Here is a 19,582-nt window from a genome sequence, read left to right on the forward strand (position 1 = left end):
CATGTTAAATATGTTGAAATATATATTAAATCCAATATATGTATACATATTTATACAGTTATCTTGCTGCACAAGAAAAATAAGCTCAAGAAGGAAGGAAAAGAAAAACTGAGAAAGAAAAATGCAAGCAAATAACAGCAAGAGAATGAGAATGCTACATGCCATACTCTGTTCCCATGGTTCTTTCTTTGGGTGTATATGGCTCTCTTCATCACTGAACAAGTGGAACTGGTTTGAATCATCCCATTGCTAAAGAGAGCCACGTTCAGCAGAAATGATCATCGTATAGCCTTCTTGTTGCTATGTATAATGATATTCTGGTTCTGCTCATTTCCCTTAGCATCAGTTCATGTAAGCCTCTCCAAATCTCTCTGAACTCATCCTCCTGGTTATTTCTTACAGACATTGGTATTCCATAGTATTCATATACCATAATTTATTAAGCCATTCTCCAATTGATGAGTACCCACTCAGTTTCCAGTTTCTTGCCACTATAAAAATGGCTAACACAAATGTTTTTGCACGTGTGGGTCCCTTTCCTTCCTTTAAGATTTCTTTGGGATATAATCCCAGTAGAAACATTGCTGGATCAAAGGGTTTCATTGCTATTTTCAGAGCTAATTCTGGAGATCCATAAGCTTTTCATTCTTTCAAAGTGGTGTATTTTGCCTATCCCTTGACCTAGCAATACCACTATTAGGAATGAATTCAAAAAGAATTTTTTTTTAAAAAGGAAAAGGACCTATATGTAGAAATATTTATAGCAATTATCTTCTTAAGAGCAAAGAATTGAAAACTGGAGGGATGACCATTAATTGAGGAATGATTGAATAAATTGAAGCATGTGATTATGATGGAATATTAATACCTAGGAAATGATGAGCAGGATGGGCTCAGAAAAACTGGAAAGTTCTCCATGAACTCAAGCTAAGTGAAATGTGCTATGTACATAGTAAGAGCAATGTTGAGGAATGATAGGCTGTAAATGACTTAGCTATTTTCTGCATTACAATGATCCATGACTACCTAGAAGGACTTATGGTGAAAAATGCTATTGCTACTCAGAGAAAGTACTGGTTGTGTCTGAATACAGATTTAAGCACATTCTTTTTTTGTATTTTATTTTTCTTGAAATTTTTTTTGAAGGGGAAAATGTAAGATTTTTGTTTTGTTTTGTTTTTTAACAACACCACTTTTATGGAAATGTTTTACATAACTTCCTATGTGCCTTTTTTAAAGAGGTTGGGGATAGGGAGGAAGGGAGAAAATCTAGAATTCAAAGTTTTAAAAATAAATGTAAAAGACCAGGGAAAATAAAAATATTAAATATAAAGTAACATTTTCTATGGAGAGGTGCGGTCATTGCTCTCTAATCTGTGAGCAGCCACAAGCTCTCTTTTCCCCCCTAGGTCTGTAACTAGAATCCCCACTCCTCTATAGCTATGTGTTCTAGTGTGCTAATGCTCCTCTACACCGTAAAATTGTGGATCTATGAAATGTATCTCTGTTTGTGCATTGCAACAGAGTACCCAATGGCAAAAAAGTAAAAGTGCACACACACACACAAAACTGTGACAGAGTCCTGAAAAGGAAGAATGCTTATAAACTTATTGAAGTACAATTTATTGAGGTACAAAAATAGATTCCACATGTGGCTAAGTTCACTCATAACTGTCAACTATGGGAACTTAAGAGTGTTCACTAAATTGACTATATAATGGGAATGGATGGGTCATTCTGCTGCTGGCTGTATTCAGCTCCTTTCAAGGAATGGCATCTTCTTTGGAAGAGAAGTTTACTTGGGCTTGCTCCTCACAAAAGGTAATATTGCTCTCTATCACCTCCAGTTTCAATCTTGCCTGGAATGCTTGTTACTATGCTTTTTTGGCTTCCTGTATCCAAAAGTACTTTCTGATTCAAGGCTCAATTTCTCCTGACAGAGAATCAAACTTTAACTTATAATTACCATTCTGTTATATTTCCTAGATTTCTGCTAAGAAAGTTTAAAATTCAGCTAATTTGGGACACATGGTATTTACACCATCTTCTTTATATAAACATGTTATAAACTTTAGAAGCATTATAAACATGAAGCAGTGTTATCAGTTTTAGAAATAATTAGACAAACTGCCCAATCTTCTAACTTTACATAGTACTTACCCACTTATCTATTTCCATAATGCCATGCAATGGGTTAGAACATTGTTCTGGTGAATAGGATCAAAATTGTGTACTTTTTTTTGGGTAACCTCAGCCTGTCTGTCCCCCATTCAAACTATTTACCAAGTTATACAAAATTTGTTTTCTCTTCAGTCTCTTAGATTTCATTCCAACTTTTATCTTAATCAAGAATTTAAATGTATTCCCATTAAATTCATTGTCTTCAGCCTCATTTAGACCCAGAACCTGAACCATACCTGAAACTCAGCAACTAATTTACAAAAGGTGACTCCAGGAACAACTTTCACTCTGAAATGGTATAATTCAGAACCCTGTGGGGAAATGACGCAGAATAATTAACATTGAGTAGCAATATGAGTCTTTGTAATCATTTGTATGGAGTCACTCATTAGGAATGTTTATTCCCAATATTCTAATGACAAATGGATAAAGTAACTACATTATATTAAAGCAAAGGTTATTGGAAGGTATATTGGAAGGATTCAAGAACTGGTTCTTTTTTTTATTATTAAGCATTTAGCAATTAGGAAACATAATACATTTTGGCCCTGGAGAATAATAGCCAGTATAAGAGCAGTGTCCTAAATTAATGTAATTAACAAGACGTTCTGTGCCCTCATAAGTTTATCAGAGTCATAATACTTTTCGACTCAATTATTCAAAGGTGCAAATGGTAAATATGTAATTCCTGAGCATATTAATGAAAATTATGAAATAGGAACTTTTTTTAATAAAAGCAATTAATGCCCCATAAAAAAAAAATCTTGTGGTTAGTTGAAAAGAATCAGTTATACTCTGTGAAGCTTGGATAAAATAGAATCTAATTTGTATGCTTCTGGTAATAATAATAGCAAGCCAACCTGAATTATTCCAGAGATATTAGATATGTGACCTTGAGCAAATAAGTCATTTAACCTCTCTCAGCCAAGAGTCTTCTCACATGAAAAATGGGAAGAATAAAAACTTCTCAGCTTATTGTGAATGTAAAAAAGCAAAAGATAGTATTTGTAAAGCACTTTTCAAATTGTTATGTACTTATACCTTTCAGCTATTATTATTTATTTAGATTTGAACTTTGATTTTGCATTGCAGTGTCCCTGATATAGTACTGGTTGATGTACTTTGTTTACATAAAATCCACAAACTTGAAACATGAGGAAGAGCATCCTCAGAACTGCACAAGAGCACTGATCCTTGGAGCCCAGGAGAGAACTACAAATAACAAAAAACAATAAAACAGTAACAAAAAAATTTTAATTGATTATAAATTTGCAAAAGGATAAAAGGGTTTCCAGGAATCTAGAGTTATGAGTTAATCCTTTTTCACTATGTACATTCTAAGTATGAACTCACTTTCCTCAGCATTCTATGTGTACTTCTGCGAGAGTATTGTTCAAGACTAAAGAGGTGTTTTTTTCTCTAACTATTCTTAAAGTTTGTTAACTCCTCTTTTTAAGAAGTCTGGGCAAGGGATAATTAATATAAGGAGCATACTACATGAGCTAAAGTATTAGAAAACCTATATTGATTCCCTCAGGGTTCTCACTAGTTAGATTTGCCTTTTAGTAACCTGGTCTTCTAATGAAACAGGCATTGAGCAAAGTAGTTCCTAATTATACTAGAACTAATAGTGCATTATAATAGGACTAACAGATACAGAACATAATTTTTCAGACCATCCTCTAATTCTTATTTTCAGGCCCTTAGAAGAGTCAAAGGAATTATCTTTTCAAGACAAAGAGATAGTTGACTATAGAGAGATGAGTCTTCATGACTTCAGGTTCAGCACTCTATCCACTATACTGCCTGGTAGATACAGATGTAGATAGATAGACAGGTAAAAAATATAGATAAAAAATATGTGTAGTAAATTCTCAACAATCCTCTACTTATCTTTACTTTTGCATTGGAAACCATACACATTGGCAGCTATGTACCTTGTAGAAAAATGATAGCCACAATATGTGCAAATTTATGCAGTTGCTAGAATCATATGAGGCACTTCACTGATTTTGTTCACTCAAACATTGTAAAGAACTCCCTGTGTATTACATGTTTTTATTGTTTGCCTTTGAAACTTGATTTTCTGTTATAATTATGTCCACAAAGTGCTGTGCAAGTGTTTGATCTATAAGTCCAACCATGCAAAGTCAGTGATACAGCACAGAAAATAAAGGTGTTAGATAAATGTTCTGCTGGAATATCTATAGCCTCTGTGTGCCATGAGTTTGGTGATTAAAAAAAATCAATAATTCAATATATCCAGTCCCACAGATTTCCAGGAATGGAGCCAAGATAGTGGAGTAAAGACAGGAAGCTGCTTCAGCTCTGCATGTTTTCCTCAAAAACCACATGAAACCAAGCTTCTGAACAGTCGGACAGAATGAAACCATTCTCCAGCTAAAGTTAGATTGGAAAAACTACGAGAAAAGTCATACTCACTGGGGTGAAAAGGATCCCAGCTCAGATACATTCTGGTAAAGCTGGTGAGAGGGTCTTAATCACAGCAAATCAACAACTAAAACCCTTAGTCCTGCCTCTGTAAAAGAGCAAATCAGTGAGGAAGCTTTCTGTCCCAGCTCAGAAGGCAAACTGAAAAATCAGGCTGTTTCCTAAAAAGAACAAGCAAAGCTATCCTTGCAAATACAAGGGGCCTCAGTGCTCAAAGCCAAGGCTCAAAGCTGCACAGGAAGCTTGGGACATGTCGCCTTTATCCCAGGAGCAGAATTCCACCTTAAAAGGAAAAAAAAAAAAAAAAAAGAAAAAAGAAATATCAAAAGAAAATGAGCAAGAAACAAGAAAAAACCTTGATCATCAGAAAGCTACTGTGATGACAGGGCATAACAAAACACAAACTCACATATATGAATGTGAATATGAATGTGAAAAAAATCTCAAAGAGTGAGATGAATTGGTCTCAGGTTTCCAAAGAGGATTCTTGGAAATACTCAAAAAAGATTTTTAAAGGCAAATAAAAAAGAGAGGAAAAAATGCGAAAGAAAATGAAAGGTATGTATGAGATAATCAACAACTTGGAAAAGGAAGGAAAAAAGTGTTTGAGGGAAACAACTCCTTAAATAGTAGAATTAACCAAATGGAAAAAGAGATACAAAAGATAATTGAAGAAAATCACACATTAAAGACTAGAGTAGTACAAATGGAAACTGAGGACTCTGCTAGACAGCAAAAATTAGCTAAACAGAAAAGAATGAAAAAAAAATGGAAGAAAATATGAAATACCTCATTGAAAAAAGAACCAACCTAGAAAACAGATCCACAAAAGACAATTTAAAAAATTATTGGCCTATATGAAGGACATGATCAAAGTAAGAAACTGGATAGCATACTACAAGAGATCATTAGGGAAAATTGCCCCAAAATTCAAAAAACAGAGGGGTAAATACTCATTGAAAGAATCCATCAATCACATCTGGAAAGAGATCCCACAAGTAAATCCCCAAGAAACATTCTTGCAAAACTCCAAAACCATAATCTCAAAAAAAAAAAGTGCTGCAAACTGCCAGACAAAAACAATTCAAATATCAAAGAGCAACAGTCAGGATTATGCAAGATCTGGAAGATTCTGCAATAAAGGAGCATTGGGTCTGGAATACATTATTCCAGAAGACAAAGTAATGAGGGAAAGGAAAGGGGGAACCCCATTTGTCGGCGCATAGATCCCATGAGGCACAGTGTCCCAGTAAGATGAATTTACAGGCCCAAAAACCTAGATTGATAAATAAAAGGTTTATTGTAGGAATTTGGAAATAAAGCTCAGTTAGAAAGATGCCAGGGCCAAAGGTGGCCGTTGGCTGGCAGGGACCCTTACATGGCTGGAAGGATACCATGTGTTGACTGGGAGGGCTCCTGCAAAGAGGGCGTTCCAGTTTGTTTCTTTTATACCTAGAAGATGATGGGCAGTACCCAGTTCTGGCCGGCTTTTCAGTTAGCCCTGATCAGGTGAGGGCTGGGGGAAGCTGAGCTGAGAGTGGGGGGCTGGGGCCGGATATTCAAAGGGTGCCTTTGACCAGAATTTGTGAATCAAGGTCAGTCATGGGTTGGGCAATTAGGAATCTTAAAGGGATCCCAACCCTCCCCAAAAGGACCTAGGATTACAACTAAGAATTAACTACCCTGGGAGACTCAGCATCATCTTCCAGCTTCAATTAAGTAAGAGACTTGCAATTATTTCTATTGAAAAAACAAAACAAAACAGAATTTAACAGATAATTTTACCTACAAACACAGAACTCAAGAGAAGCATAGAAAGATAAACAGGGGAAATTATATATATATATATATATATATATATATATATATATATATATATATATATATATGGATTTAAAGGTTAAACTGTTTCCATCAGGTGGAAAAAGGATATCTATAACTCTTGAGAATTCTATCATTCACTAGGGCAGACAAAATAGTGCATCACCTGGACTGAGTGTGTGGTTGTGAATGGACTCTGATGTGATGATTTAAAAAAAAAGACATTAATGGGTTGGAAAAGGTCTATACTGGACAAAGAGAAAAGGGGAGGTATAATGGAACAATTAGTTCACATGAAGAGATGCAAAAGACCTATTACAATGAAGGGAATGAACAGAGTGGGATGAGCATTGTCTGAAGCTTTATCTCATCAATTTTGGCTCTAAAAGGGAATAACTGAACAATTCATTTGGCTATAGAAATTTATCTAACCCTATAAAGAAGTAGGAGGAGAAAGAGGAAAAAAAGGAAGGGACAGGCTGGAAGAGAGGTCAGAAATACTTAGAGAAAAGCTGTGAGAAGGGGGGTAAAGAGTGATAAAAGATAAGATAGTAGGTGGAGTGAGTTTAAAAAAAAAACTACTAAGAGAAGGGGAAGGAGTGATAGGAGATAAGGTAATAGGTGGGGTCAGGGGAAAAAAATAAGACTGGGAAGATAATGGGAAGATGGCAGAGTAAGTTGGTAAATTTCAAGCACTCCTGATTTTCCCCAAAAATACAGCAAATTTATGCCTCAGGGTGAATGTAGACTAGAGAAAAACCAAGAAGAAGAAAAACCTTGGGAAGAACAAGTGTCCTCTTGATACAATTTGACAAGATCTGAAGAAAGACCAAAGACCCAGATTAATTTGTGCGAACACCTCATGGCTAGTTCCTCAGAAATATCTAGTGGGGATCCCTCTGGCTATCTGGGTGTGACTGGAACCTCAGCAGGAACCCCACAGACACTTTCACTTCCTGGACTTTGTCCAATGGGGGTTTGAGTCCAGGAAGATAGAGTGCACTGATTGGGAAAGCCAGGCCCAGCTATGCTGCTGAGTCCCAATTCTGGGAAGAATGGAACCAGCACCTGGTGAGTGCAGAAGCATCAAGGCAGTGGTGGGGCATTGCTGGCTTGCAGGAGGGTGGAGCTCTGGGTTTGGAGTTCCTGGTTAGAGTGGAGAACTGAAGAAAAACTTGAGACATCACCCCCTCCAACTCATGATTAGAGATCATGACCTCATATTAAAAAAAAAAAAAATGAATTGGCAAAGAAGAATCCTACCATCGAAACATAATATGGGAACAGGAAAGATTTATTTTCAGAAGACACTTAGTTAAAAAAAAAAAAAAAAAAAAAAAAAGTTTTTACCCCAAAGACTAATGTGAAATGGCTCCCTGCCCAGAGAAAATTTATCAAAAATTTTAAAAAATAATTCAAAAATCAAATGAAAGACATTGAGGAAAAACTAAAGAAAAAAAAAAACATAAGTAAAACAAGATTATGGGAGGGGAAAAGCTAACCAATTAGAAAAAGAAGTACAGAGTCTCAAAGATGAAAATAGCTCTTTGAAAATTAGAATTGGGCAAGGGGAAGCCAATGAAGCTATGAGAGATCAAAAAATAACAAAACAGATTATAAAGAATGAACAAATAGAAGAGAATGTGAAACCTAAGAAAAATGACAGATCTGGAGAGAACAGATCAAACATACATATATATAAAAATTTAACTGCCAGAAAGTTGTGACACAAAAGAGAACCTTGACACAACAATGACGAAAATAATTCCAGAAAATTGTCCTGGAGTGATAAAACATGAGGGGAAGATAGAAATAGGAAAAAAAAAAAAAATCCATCAATCACCACCTCAAAGACATCCTTTGTGGAAATTTTATAGGAATATTATTGTAAAATTTCAAAACCTCCAGATCTAAGAGAAAATTTTGCAAGAAACAAGAAAAAAAGCAATTCAAAAACACTGTAGCTACAATTAGAACTGTACAAGACTTATTAGCAGCTAAAAAAAAAAAGACTATATGTCATAGAATCATGTCTACAGACAAGCAAAAGAACTATATCTGCAATCAAAAATATCATATACAGCAAAATTATCTATAATTTTCAATGAGAAAAAATGGACTTTATATCAGCTAAATCCAAATTTAACATAAAAACCAATATCAAAGAGCAATTTTAAATAACTTAACATAGACAAGCTGTTTAAACATGGACAAACTGATTTTTTACACAGGAAATATATTCTTTATTTATATGATTAATATCAACATTAGGGAAAGCTCAAAAGAAAGATTAGCAGAGTAAAGTTAAAAATAGTAATCATGTTATACAAATGAGGCACAAAGAAATAATAGACATAGAGGCATTAAAGGGAGAAGGAGGAATCATAGTTCTGAAAACCTAATCACATCAAGAATGGATTCAATAGGCAACACTACAGATATACAATGAAGGGTTTAGCAACCTCCAAAATCTATAAAGAAATAAGGAGGAAGGGATAAGTGGATTGGAAAAAAAAAAAGGGTGAGAGAAAAGACAAGGGCGGGATGTCTAGGTAGGAGGAGGTTAAGTAATAGTAAGCCAAGTTATGGAGCATTATTTAATGAAAGAGTCAGCAGAGACAGGAAAGACATGTATGTATTGGGTAAGTATGTGTGCAAATGTGTGTATGTATGTATATAACTACATAGGTATATATAAATATGTCTTTTCTTAACTGTAGCTGCTTGAGGAGAGTGGGGGATGAAAGGAGTTTTGTGTGTGTCTGTGTGCATTTATTTGTGTATGTATATATATATATATATATATATATATATGTATACGTGTACTTATGTATATGTATATGTGTGTGTATATAAATATAAATGTATCTTTTCTTAATTATAGCATGCTTGGGGGTGGGGTGGAGGGAGGAAAGAGGAAAAAAAGAATAAATAAGATGAGCAGCAGAGAACAAAAGAACAATTTGCAAGGAAGTAAATAAAAGATGGACACTTGAAAACAATTTCTTCTACTAATATATATATACTTTCCTAAATTGGTATTTGTTGCCATATATTTTAAATCCTCTCTGATATTCTACTGGATAATGCTCCATTTTGCTTTGTTTCATTTCATTTTGTATAGCTTTTCTGATTTTTTGCTTATTCTGTTTCTTCAAATAAAATAAATTTTGGGAAAAAACAATCCTAAAAACAGAGTGAAAAAAAAAGAGAACAAAAGTATATATAAGGAAAAGTATATATAAGGAAAAAAATAGGATGGAGGGAAATACAGACCTAGTTATTATAACTGTGAAGGTGATTGGTATGAACTCTCCCATAAAATGAAAGTGAATAGCAAAGTGAATTTAAAAACAGTATCCCACACAATATGTTATTTATAAGAAACACATTTGACACAGAGAAAGACCTAGAGAGTAAAAGTAAAAAGCTAGAACAGAATTTATTATGCTTCAGGTGAAGTTTAAAAAAAATAAAAGCAGTAGCAATTCTGATCTCAGATAAAGCAAAAGTAAAAATAGATTTTATTAAAAGAGATAAGGAAGGAAAGTACATATTGAAAATGGGTACCACATATAATGAAGTAGTGATGATACTAAATGTGTATCCATCAAGTGGTAGAGCAGGCAGATTCCTAAAGAAGATTTTAAGCTAGTTACAGGAAGAAATAGACAGTAAAACTATTCTAGTGGAAGGTCTCAACCTTCCCCTCTCAGAATCAGACAAATATAACTACAAAATAAACAAGAAAGGAACTACAGAGATTAATAGAATTCTAGAAAAATTAGATATAATGGACCTCTGGAGAAAATTGAATAGAGACAGAAAGGAATACACTTTTTTTCTTGGAAGTACATGACATCAATAAACAAAAATTGACCATATATTGGAGCACAATTAAATGCAGAAAGGCAAAAATAATAAATGCTTATCTTTCAAACCACAATATAAATAAAAATTATATTCAATAAAAGACCAAGGAAAGATAGATGAAAAATCAATTGGAAATTAAATAATCTAATTCTAAGGAATGAGTGGATCAAACAACAAATCATAGAAACAATCTGCAATTTCATCCAAGAAAATGACAATAGTGAGACAACATATCAAAACCTATAGGATGCAGCCAAAGAAATTCTTAAGGGAAATTTTATATCTCTAAATAGTTATATGAATAAAATTGAGAAAGAGAAGATCAATGAATTTAGGCATGCAATGGAAAAAAACTAGAAAAAAGAACAAATTAAAACCCCCAATTAAATACCAAATTAGAAATTCTGAAACTCAAAGGAGAAATTAATAAAATTGAAACTAAGCAAACTATCGAACTAATAAACAGAGTTGATTCTATGGGGAAAAAAATAGATAAAACTTTGGTTAATTTGATTAGAAAAAAGGAAAGCATCACCAGCATCAAAAATTAAAAGGACAAACTTAGCACCAATGAAAAAGAAATTAAAGCAATAATAAGGGAGGTATTTTGACCAATTATATGGCAGTATATTTGATAACCTAACCAAAATGAATATTTACAAAAATGCAAATTGCCCAGGTTAAGAGAATTAATTAATTTAATTACTTAAATAGTCCCATTTCATAAAAAAGAAATCAAACAAGTCATTAATGAATTTCCTGAGGGAAAAAAAAAATCTTCAGAGCCAGATGGATTCAGAAGTTAATTCTACCAAACATTTAAAGAACAATTAATTGCAATACTATATAAACTATTTGAAAAAATAGGTAAAGGAGCACTATCAAATTCCTTCTCTGACACAAATATTGCATTGATATCTAAATAAGGAAGAGCCAATAAAAAGAAAGAAAATTACTTACCAATCTCCCTAATGAATACTGATACAAAAATTTTAAAGAAAAAATTAGAAAAAAGATTACAGCAACTTATCAGCCGGGTAATACACTAAGACAATATATATATATATATATATATATTTATATTTATATTTATATAATGCTGGAATGATTCACTATCAGGAAAACTATTATCATGATTGACAATATCAATAACAAAACCAACAGAAATCATATGATAATCTCAATAAATTCAGATAAAAAGCTTTTGACAAAATATAACACACATTCCCATTAAAAACCCTAGAGAGAAAAGAGATAAAGAAAACTTTCCTTAAAATAATTAGTATCTATTTAAAACAAACAGCAAGAATTATTTGTAATGGAGAGAAGCTGGATGCATTCCCAATAAGATCAGGGGAAAAACAAGGATGCCCATTATCACAACTGTCATTCTACTAGAAATATTGGCTTTAGCAATAAGAAAAGAAAAATAAATTAATGGAATTAGAATAGACTATAAGAAAATAAAATTATCACTCTTTTCAGATGATACGATGATATACTTAGAGAATCCAAGAAAATCATCCAAAAACCTACTGGAAACAATTCACAGCTTTAACATAGTTGCAGAATATAAAATAAACCCTCACAAATCATCATTTCTACATATTACTGACAAAGCCCAGAAAGAAGAGATAGAAAGAGAAACTCCATTTAAAATTCCCATACATAAAATAAAATATCTGGGATTCTATCTGCCAAGACAACCCAAGAACTATATGAACACACTTACAAAACATTTCTTATACAAATCAGATGTATACAATTGGAAAAATATTAATTGTTCATAGCTAGGCCAACCTAATATAATAAAATTGACAATTCTGCATAAATTGGTCTACTTGTTCAGTGCCATACCAATCAAACTGTAAAAACATTATTTTACAAAACTGGAAAAAATTATAACAATTCATCTGGAAGAGCAAAAAGTCAAAATATCAAAGGAATTAATGAAAAAGAATACAAAAGATGGTGGCTTATCTGTACCAAACCTAAAACTATATTATAAAGCAGCAGTCATGAAAAACATTTATTAGTGGCTAAGAAACAGTGTACTGAATTAATGGAATAGATTAGATACATGCAACACAATAATCAAGGCCTATAGTAATCTAGTATTTGATAAACCCTCAAACTCCAGCTTTCAGAATAAGAACTCATTGTTTGACAAAAATTGCCGTGATAACTGGAAAATAATATGCCAGAAACTCAGCATAGATCTACATCTCACACCCCATACCAAAATAAGGTCATAATGGGTACATACTTTGGACATAAAGGGTAATACTTGAAGCAAATTACAAGAGCAAGGGATAATTTACCTATCACATCTTTGGAGAAGGGAGGAATTTTTAGCCATAGGAGAACAACAGAACATTATAAAAGACAAAATGAACAACTTTGATTACATTAAATTAAAAAAGTTTTGTACAAATAAAACCAACAAAAACAGGATTAAAAGATAAGTACAAAGCTGGGGGGAAAATCTTTACATCCAATATTTCTGATGAAGGTATCACTTCTAAAATGACACAAAAATTATACAATCCATTACCTAATTAATAAATGGCCAAAGCTATGAACAATTTTCAGATGATGAAATTAAGGGTATCAATATTCATATGAAAAAATGTTCTAATTCACTATTGATTAGAGAAATGCAAATTAGAACAACTCTAAGGTATACCTCACACCTTTTAGATTGGTTAAGATGACAGGAAAAGATAATGAAAAATGTTGGGAGGTATGTGGGAAAACTGCAACACTACTGCATTGTTGGTGGAATTGTGAAATGATCAAACTATTTTGGAGAGCAATCTGGAACTGTACCCAAAAGGCTATAAAACTATGCATACCCTTTGACCCAGAAGTGCATTCCTGGGTTTGTCTTCCAAGGAAAACAGAGGAGGGAAAATGACTCATATGGTCAAAAATGTTTGTAGAAGCTCTTTTTGTGGTAGCAAAGAATTGGAAAATGAGTAGTTACACATCAATTGGGGAATGGCTAAACAAGTTTTGGTATATGAAGATAACAGAATGTTCTTCCATTAAAAAAGTGATGAACAAGCTAATTTTAGAAAGGCCTAAAAAAAATGTAAGTAACTGATGCTGAGCAAAACAAGCAGAACTATGAATACATTATACGCAATAACACAAGAATGCAGGAAGATCAACTATGAAAGGCTTGGTTCTTCTCAGTGGTTCTGTGATCCAAAGCAATTCCAATAGACTTTGAACAAAACATGTCATCTGCATCCAGAAAAAGAATTAAGGATCCTGAATGGAAATCAAAACTTGTTATGTTCTCTTTAATTTTTTGGTTTTTTTTTTTAATCCCATGGTTTTTCCCTTTTGCTCTGACTTCTCTCCCAATATGATTCATAAATCAATGTGCATTAAAAATAAATTTACTAGGGAAAAAATTCATTATATCCACAAAAAGAAGAAAAATATTTATAAAAGTGTTTTTGACTATGCCTCAAAAAGTGTTAAGTTAACCTCTCAAGTGTGTGATGAGGGGATTAAAAAAATGGAAAAATGGCTATGTTTGTATTATACAAATACAAATTGTAGTGCTATCTGACATGGTGAAAGGTAACATTCATGTTTAAAAAAAAGATTTTAATTTTAAGAATTTTGTTTGTTGCACAATATTTATAATAAATGTGTTATGAAAAGTGAATATTGTCTAAATTAATGTTTGTTTGGTTTTTTAATTGGCCTGTTAGCACATAAGGATATCAAATTCTAGGGAATTACAAATAAGAAAAAATATTTTGCATGTTACCAATTTCTTTTCTTGTATCGTATTTTATGGGTTATTTCATGGTTACTGTGCCAGGAGAAGTGTTTATTATCAGGATTAATGTTTTGTTATAAAGAATTATTTGCAGAAATGTATATTTTCATCAATATCTTGGAAAAGATTACAGTTGTTCATGGTTGCAGGAATATACTTGTAGTGTTCACTTCTCTAAAATGTAATCATTCTCTGGGAGCAGGTTTCTTGGGGAGCTTCTGGAGGCAGCCTTAGTTTCAGTTCAGTTCAATAATCACTCCAAATGCAGCCAGGAATTAAAGACTAGATCCTTTATTTTCTCCTTCAAAGTCTTGTCTCTTTTCCAGGGGCTTTAATAGCTTTAATAGAAGCCTTCTTTCTCCTTGGTTCCTGAGAGCTCTTGTAGCTAGTCCTTTGTCATTGCCAGCTTCAGCCTCTTGTCCTCCCAATGTCTCCACCCAGCACAAAGGTGGAAGTTGGAATAAATCTTAACTCCACCTCTTAGAGAATGGGCTGGTGGGCTTCTGACTTGTGAATCTCCTGGAAGTCCAAGAGCAGGCTTTTCCTCCTGTGAGCTTGTCAGCTCCTCCTTATATATGCTCTCTTAAAGGTGTGAATCTTGTGGAATTATAGTAAGTACTAAGTACATGTAAATTAGTACTAAGTAGATGTAAATCATTATCTCATCAATTCCACTGAGTACCTTGTTTCAAGTTCTGGCCTATAACATCTCCTTGTAGGATCAGATCAAACATACTGAACCATGCTAAATTAGATAATTATTGTCTCTATCAATTTCAGTGACTTAGTACCTTGTAAGAATTCTAACATGTACTCCCTGTTTCTCATAGGTTCAATGTATCAGTATTCACATTTCTAACTTTTGCACTATTATCGAGTATAATAACATATACATTTTTTCATAGAAACTTAGAGAAATAAATGACCATTTTACCAATTATAATCCCATTTTATCTAGCAAAATACATATGTATGTGTGAGAGCAAGAGATAGTGACAAAGAGATCAAAGGAAGGTTTTTTTTAATTTTGTTTTCTTTCATCAAAGTTGGTTTGGAGGTGGAGAGATAAATTAAAAAAGGGACAGTGTTATTTGTCATAATCTTATGATATGCTTTTGCCATTGCCTTTTAGAAACAACAGAGACCAATAATTATATCTGTAATGTAAGATAAGAAAAAGTAGGCTGGGAACCCCTGGAGGTGACTTGAAAGAACTGCCTGCCCCATTGGTTTGAAATGTAAAGTTATACTGTTTAGGAGTTTTAGCTAGGTCATGGCTAGTGAGGGTTTTTAAAACCTAGAGCTTGAAGGCTCTGAGTTATAGGACGAATATTCTTCTTTCTCAATCAAAGTGATGATATCAGCAACAATAACTAAAAATCTGAAGACTGGAATGTTTCCAGCACATTATGTGACTTTCCTATGGCAAACTTTTGGGAGTAGATGAATGAGTCTTACATAAACTAAGCAAACATGAGTGAAGTATGATCTGTTTCATTGTGATAGAACTCTAGAAATTCCTATTCACATACTACTTTGTGGCTTACATACTACTTTATGGCTTACAAAGTGCTTTACTAAAAGAAACCACATAAAGCATAAAATAATTACTGTTGCTATTTTACCAAACATATTTAGTTAGATGTATATTGTACATTGTAAGATTTGAAAATAAATGCTTAGAATCACTAAATTATTCATTCAGTGACTAATGCCAGTTAGTCACATTAATCAATTAAACATTTATTAAGCACCTACCACATGCCAAGCACTGTGCTAGGGTCACAAAAAGAGGCAAAACAGACCCTGCTCTCAAGAAGTTCTCATTTTAATGGTGAAGTCAACTTGCAAACAAATATATGCAATGCAAACATAAAAATGATAAATATTTCACAGCAAAATGGCACTTGCTTAAGAAGGGTAGAGAAAGGCTTCCTGTAGAAGATGAGATTTTAGTTGGGACTTAAAGGAAGCCAATAAGGTCAGTAGTGTGAACGTAGGAGGACATTCTAGGTAGGCATGACAGACAGAGAGAATGCTAAGAGCTGAGAGATGGAATTTTTTTTTGTGAATCAAGCAGGAAGCATTGAATCAAAGAGTATGTGGTAGGGAGTAAAATGTAAAAAAAATTAGAGAAGAGAAAGGTGGAACCAAGATGACAAAGAAAAGCAAGGAAGTTGACAAAAATCTCTCCAGTTTCCCTCAGAAACAACATTAAATCAAGTTTCTAAATGGATTCTAAAAGTAACAGAACCCATAAAAATTCTAAGTGAAATAATTTTCCAGCTTAAAATGTCTTGGAAGGACTTCTGAAAAGGTTTTTCTCATTGGGAAAAAGAGAACTGTGGCCCAGTGTAGGCAGATTAACGGAATCTAATGGGAGACTTTTAGACAAAGCACAGACCAGCAGTGGAGGCCCCTCCATGCTCGTTCAGAAGTACAGCTGTGAGACCTTCAATCTAAACAAAAAGGCAAATTTCTATCTCCAGCACCACAGGCAGGGTTAGATCAGACCAATTCAGTACAATTCCGCTCCAGGGCAGAAAGCCAGTGAGAAACACCATGCAAAAGAAGCTTGGAACAATTCTCCTGTACCCTATGAGCAGAGTTCAACTTTGTAAAATTAGCAAAAATGCAAAAAGAGCATTGATCATACAAAGCTTTCGGCTACAGAAACGAAGAAAATGGCAACAATGGCAAAATGCCTGCATATAAAGCCTCAAAGAGCAATATGAATTGTTCTCAAGTTCAAAAGGATCTCTTGAAAAAGCTTGAAAAGGCCAATGAATGAAACAATTCCTTTAAAGTACAATTGGCCAAATACAAAAGGAGCTAAAAAAGGTAATGGAATAAAATAATTACTAAAAATTAGAATTAGACAAATAGAAGTAAAAGATTCAATGTTTCCATCAAGAATAAATCAAACAAAAGAAAAAACAAATAAAACAGAAGATGTAAAATACCTCATCAGAAAAACAGTTGTCTTGGAAAATAGAAACACGAAAGACAATCTGAGAATAATTGTACTATCTGAAAGCCATGATGAAAAAAAGAGCCTGGGCAACATCTTTCAAGAAATATCTCCCTAACATTCTAGAACAAGAGAGTAAAATAATCATTAAAAGAATACACTTATCACCTCCTGAAAGAAGCCCCAAAATGAAAACTCCAAAGAATATTGTGGCTAATTCCAGAATTATCAAGTCAAGGAGAAAATACTGCAAACAGCAGAAAGAAACAATTCAAATATCAAGGAGCCATAATCAGGATAACCCAGGACCTAGCAACCCATGTTAAAAGGTCAAAGGGCCTGGAATATGTTATTCTGGAAGGGAAAGGAGATTGGACTATAATCAAGAATCAACTATCCAACAAAACTAAGCATTATCTTTCAAGGGAAAAGATGGACATTCAATGAAATAGGGAATTTTCAGTCATTTTTGATGAAAAGACCAGAACTGAACAGAAAATCTGATCTTCAAATACAAAACTCAAGCAAAGCATTAAAAAGGTTTTTTTTTTTTTTTTTAAAAAGGGAAGAAAAAAGTTTTTAAAGGTTAAAATGTTCAGATCCCTACATGGGAAGATGATATATGTAGCTGCAGAATTGTATCTTTGTCAGTCCAGTTAGAAGGGGTATACATAGAAGGTGTAGATCTAAGTGGACTTTATTGTGATTATATAAAAAACAAAATGGGGTGAAAAAAGGATTCTACTGAGAGAAGAAAGAGGATGTAAAATGGGATCAATTACATAACATGAAGAGGCACAAAAAACTTCTTGCATTTAAGGAAATGAAGGGAGAGAGATGAGGCTTTTTTGAACCTTAATCTCATCAGATTTGGCTCAAAGAGAAAATATCATACATATTTAATTTGGCATAGAAAATTTTCTTATTCTATAGAGAAGTAAGAAAGGAAAGGGGAAAAGAAAGTGAAAAGCTCACAGAAGGGAATGCAAAAATAAAAAGGGAAAGAGATAAGAAAGGGGGCTGAAAAAAGAGAGGGAAGATTGAGGGAGGTGATGGTCAAGAGCAAAAACACTGGTAAGGAGATAAAGAGTGAAAGGAAAGAGAAAAATATAACTTGGGAAAAATAAGAGGGTAGGAAATACAAAATTAGTAATTGTATGAATGTGGATTGGAATTAACTCTCCCATAAAACAGAAGCAGATAGCCGAGTGGATTAAAAGCCAGAGTCTACAATATGTTGTTTACAAGAAACACATCTAAAGCAGAGAGATACATATAGAATAAAGGTAAAAAGCTAGAGCAGAATCCATTACACTTCAGCTGAAGTGAACAAAAAGCAGGGGTAGCCATCCTGATCTTGGACCAAGCAAAAACAAAAATAGATCTAATTAAAAGTGATAAGGAAGGAAACTGTATCTTGCTAAAGGGTACCATAGATAATGAAATAATATCAATACTAAACATATATGCACCAAATGATAGAGCATCCAAATTCCTAGAGTATGCATTAAATGAGTTACAAAAAGAAATAGCAAAATTACACTAGAAAGGGATCTCAACTTCCTTCTATAAGAACTAGATAAATCTAACCATAAAATAAATAAGAAAGAAGTTAAGGATGTGAATAGATTTTTAGAAAAGTTAAATATGATAGACATTTGGAAAAAAATGGAATGGGAATAGAAAGGAATATGCCTTTTCCTCAATGATACATGGCACCTACACAAAAATTGACCACGGATTATGTCATAAAAATTTCACAAAGTGCAGAAAGGAAGAAATAGTAAATGCATCCTTTTCAGATGATGATTCAATAAAAATTACATGAAATAAAGGGCCACAGGAAAATAGATGAAAAATTAATTGGAAAATAAATAATCTAATCCTAAAGAATGAGTGATTGAAACAACAAATCAAAAATAATTGATAATTTCATCCAAAAGAATGACAATAATGAGACAACATACCAAAACTTATGGCATACAGCCAAATCAGTTCTTAGGGAAATTTTCCTATCTCTTGATGCTTACATAAACAAAATAGAAAAAGAAAAAATTCAATGAATTAGGCATGCAATCTAAAAAAGGCTAGAAAAGGAACAAATTAAACCCCCTAAATTAAATACCAAATTTGAAATTCTGAAAATAAAAAGAGAGATTAATAAAATTGAAAGTAAGAAAGCTTTTGAACTAATAAACAAAACTGAGTTGGTTTTATGGAAAACCCCACAGAATAGATAAATCTTTGGTTAATTTGATTAGAAAAAGAAAGGAAAAATACATTACAAATGTCAAAAATGAAAAAGGTGAACTTACCACCAATTAAAAAGAAATTAAAACAATAATTAGGAGCTATTTTGCCCAAGTGTGCCAATAAGTCTGACAATCTAAGTGAGATAGATGAATACCTATGAAAATATATACTTCCCAGATTAACAGATAAAAAATAAGTTACTTAAGTGGCCTCACTTTAGAAAAAAAATTGAA

The 19,582-nt window shown here is 33.2% G+C and overlaps 1 protein-coding gene across 1 annotated transcript in view; it reads right to left on the bottom strand.

Moving 5' to 3' along the window:
- The window catches only part of LOC141553467 (cation channel sperm-associated auxiliary subunit beta-like), a 218,308-nt gene that overhangs the window by 1,799 nt on the left and 196,927 nt on the right, over positions 1 to 19,582 (bottom strand). The window contains exon 23 of the mRNA XM_074285114.1: positions 2,418 to 2,492. The gene's annotated coding sequence lies outside the window, so the exon portion shown is untranslated. The remainder of the gene's footprint in view (positions 1 to 2,417; positions 2,493 to 19,582) is intronic.

The sequence above is a fragment of the Sminthopsis crassicaudata genome, chromosome 2, assembly GCF_048593235.1.
Source record: "Sminthopsis crassicaudata isolate SCR6 chromosome 2, ASM4859323v1, whole genome shotgun sequence".
NCBI lineage: Eukaryota > Metazoa > Chordata > Mammalia > Dasyuromorphia > Dasyuridae > Sminthopsis > Sminthopsis crassicaudata.